We start from the raw sequence: 4,380 nt of genomic DNA, 5'->3' as shown, positions 1-4,380 counted from the left end.
ATAAGTGAACATAATAAAAGGAACACAAAATATATAAAAATACAGAAACTAAAAAAAAAAGAAAGCTTAAAAATATCACAAAATTACATGAATTAAACGAGAGGAGAAAAAAAAGTCTTATATAACCGGTGATTGATGGGGCCGCGGTTGTGGTTGTCCTGAGTGGATGTTCTGGTGGAAGTAGATCGACGTACGTCCGGCCGCCTTGTCCTCTTGCAGGATGAGCCGAAGTAGTCCGCCCGCCGTGGCTAAAATAATTTAAGCTGGCGCAGATGGCCAGAATACTGGCAACTACGAGTATGTAGTGAGGAGACAATGGAGACGATATGTGTGTGCACACTGAGACTCTAAGAAGACGTCTGTCTATTTTCAGTATAAAAAACAACAGAAAGTAGTTGCTTTGTGTTTTCGACTTAATAAAAATCACATGTTCCAATAATCGATTTGTGGACCATATGTTGGCCGCAACACAGGTGAACAGTTCTCTGAAAAAGCAGGACAATAATTTCAGTGAACAGAATTTTAAGATCATAAGTTCAAGACAAAGTAGTAGAGACAGAAGAACGATGAGTAGAAGTGGAGAAGGCCAAGGGCAGCTTCATTGTCCCTGTAGAACAGAAAAAAATGGGTCCTTCAAGATAAAAATAAAATATTGAAAAGAAGGATGCAAAAAGATGGCAGGTTGATTGCAACAATTACCAACCAGCATAATCATCTCTACTCAACAACAATTTGCACAATTCAGACTGAACGGTATGTAACTCCCAATTTTTTTTATCGCAGAACGATCAGATCTTTCCGCTTGTACAAATTCTACAATATAATGTGCTTAGTTTGGCGAAATATAATTTAGTTTGATATAGAAAATTCAAATTGTCATAGTTGGAGACTTAAAAAAAAAAAACATAACCAATCTTATTCTTCGTTGTAAACACATGACATTCAGCCCTACAGTATCCTTTTTAATTTCACTTACCTATAAATGGAATATATAGTAAGGGAAAATATTCTGATCGTGCGAAATTCCAAATTCTGAGTGTTTGACGGAACTGTTCATTTGGAGGCCAAATAACCAAGTATCCCGAAATGGTCTGCGAACAAAAACTAAAAGTCCTATGAAACTGGAATTACATATTCATGTTAGGTATTTGCCTGGGATGTAAACTCGATCGATCGGAAGTCACTTAGAAAATCGATTTTTCCAGAACGATTTTGATTAACCTCGGTCGATCAATGACTCATTGACAATGAGTAATAAAGTGCTCATACTAATTGACAATGAGTAGTTAAGTGCTCATACTAATTGACAATGAGTAATTAAGTGCTCTTCTATATCAGCTAGGTTTTATCCTCATTGAAACAGTCTGACAGAGGTTAAATGCCCAATTTTCAAGAAATCTTCCCCTAAAGAAGCCTTAATTTTTTTATTTGAAAAAATAACAGTGCTTATTGTTAGCAAGAATAGACCATGGATAAATACAAAATATAAAAGAATTTTATTTATTACTAAAGGAGATAAAAAGGAAAACTAGAATCATTCGATTCGAACGGGAAAAGCCGAGACCTGCCGATTTTTCCCGATTGCTACGGCTTCATTACCTTTTGTTATTATATTCACGACATTAATAAAGATTTTATTTGTTTTCCACATTGCTAGAAATACTAATTCTCTTAGTAACAGAACAGTATCATCCCATAGTCAAACAGAATTTTATCATCCTGAATTGACAAGTGAAAGAAGTAGCGTGATGTATTGTAACAATGCTCCCCCCCCCCACTACTTAGAACTTCATCTTGACAAGGGACTTCCAGTACAAGAGCAGGCAAGAAAAAAATACAGTTATTTCACCCCAATTTTTTATTAATATAATGAAAACTATGTCTAATTACTAGTCAAAATTGTTTGAGTCTGCCAAGTATAGGTAGAGGGAATAAAAAATAGCGGCTTTTTCAAAATGTTAAAAAAAATAATAATTTTTCATTCGGAGCTCTATATCATTAAAACAACCAACAACACAAGAACACCAAAAAGATCATTTATAGGAGAGTAAATCATCTAACAAATTAGCCCTAACAGATATTAACATTGGAGACATAGCTTTTCAAAAAACCAATAAGTAGGTCTAAGTGCGAATTTTTCTTCAGGAATTCTCATCCTTAGGATGTAGTGAGTAAAATACATAGTGGATCAGTACATTTTAATGCTATTTTTGGAAATGCATATTGTCTTTAATTTCACTCTCCCTCCTCTAGATCTCTCCTCCTTCCTATACCTTCTCTCCTTTTGTAAAGACCTACAGCTCCTGCCTGTAGGACTTACATTCCCCTTTACAACTGCAGGGGGAACTTTCTTCCTGTAATGAACTACAACTCGTACCTATTGGACTTGCCTACCCCATGCGACTGCAGGTCCAACCCTGCTGAGTGGAGTTAGAGCACATACCTATTAAGGCTCATCTGGTCCATTCTTATCCTAACCAGCTACCTAACATTTATGAACATTGTTCAGGCCTTCTTTTATGCAGTACCTAATATCTTCAATTGGAGTAAGAACCATCTAATATAACACGACTATCTCGACAATGTGTTTAACTCACAATCATCATCTAACTCACTCAAGTTACTTATTGTATTTTATTATACATTAGTAAATTTCAATAAATAATGAAAAAAATCAGACAAAGAACTAGTTCTGTCTGACATTCTTTTAATAGGGTACGCAGACAGAGGCTGTTATCAATTTTAAATTCATCATGAGAGAATTATATTTGTCTGATCTTGTAAATATTCTAGTAGGTTTTAATAGGGTTTAGTGAAGAGAATTATTAAGGTAACATAGATTTTCACAATAGTAAAAAAGCTTTTAAAAAAACTGATACTCACAATTCTGACTTACCACTCTACTTACTTTACGTAGACATTAATTTCTGCTCAAGTAGTGTGCTGAAAGTAACATGATTCCGCACCAGATCTTCATTGGCTCTGTATAGTAAGCAATAAAACAACAAATGCTCTCTTTTTAAATCAAGTAACAAGTATAAAACATTCATTTTATTTAAAAAATTCACAACCATGGAAGCACAGAAACATTTATTTATAAATTCAGTTTAAATATGTATTTTTCAGTACTCTACATTATCTTTTATGACTTTATATGTTACATATTAATTTTTCTAAAATATTTGGCTTTCTAACAGTATGTTATACATCTATATTCTAATTTTATTTAAGGAAATTTGTTTTCAATATGAAAAAATACTTCCCCTTTTAACACATTAGGTTCAATGACTGGAGGATTTAGAAGCTGGGTGGAGTGAAATTATCTGATCCATTAGATTCACTCTATAAACATTTCAAAAACAATCTCACTGCTGCCTTACCATCAAGGATATAACCACAGGCTAGCTTATTCTTAAGGAGACAGAAGCCTCTATTTCCCTGTTATCAGTTGATAGAAGATGGTGCAGAACTTCCACGGACTTTACAAACTTTAACATGGAAGAAATCAAGACACTTGATAGGTGGGGTAAGATTAACAACAAAGATCGCTGCAACCATAGAAAATAGCAACAAGTATAGCTGCACCCAAAGCTATAAACTAACATCCATCACAGGACATCACCCAAGAATCCTGTAGAAAGGGAGCACTGTAGCGACCCCGCTACTATTTACTGAACACCACTCTAGCTGTAACCGTTATGAGCCACCAGGCACATGCAAGCTGTTGAAACGTGAACCAATACAATCACTACACCAACACCATATTTGTATATATGTATTATTTCTTGTAATTACTACAATGCTAAGAATGAATAACAACATAACATGTTGTGATATTCATTAATGTATTAGTGTCAATAAATACTAATATACAATCTTCTGATCCACTAAAAGCAAATGTCTTTTATGTATCATCTCTCAATACCATTTAATAGCCCAGAGAGTTGACTAAGCTCAAAATTCATAGACCAAAGTGTGAATTTCTCCTTCTGGAGAAAATTCCTTTTTAAGAGGCAATAAGTAACAACATATACTGTAATATGCTCTTTATGAGTAAATAGTATATTTTGATTTATAAAGGGTTTTGATATGTTTTTATTTTATGTATCATTTTAATATTGTTCATTTGTTTTGTTGAACCAAAAAGCAAGCTAACCAATTTTCATTGTCTATAATAAATTCGTGATTCAAAACAAAACCAAGATGGCGGTACGTATCCTAAAAAAGTCCGTTGAATCAAGGCCATGTTGAGCAGATTCAAATATCATAAAAACTATTTTAACTATTCCCATCATAATTGAAAATACAGTAAATTTAAGAAAAAATAGAAGTCAAGAAATAGTGCTAAAGAATAATATTCAGAAAGTAAATCATTTGCAA

The sequence above is a fragment of the Halyomorpha halys genome, unplaced genomic scaffold, assembly GCF_000696795.3.
Source record: "Halyomorpha halys isolate HHAL.00 unplaced genomic scaffold, Hhal_1.1 Scaffold1064.1, whole genome shotgun sequence".
Taxonomy (NCBI): domain Eukaryota; kingdom Metazoa; phylum Arthropoda; class Insecta; order Hemiptera; family Pentatomidae; genus Halyomorpha; species Halyomorpha halys.
The sequence above is the reverse complement of the archived record's forward strand: the minus strand, read 5'-3'. Positions refer to the sequence as shown.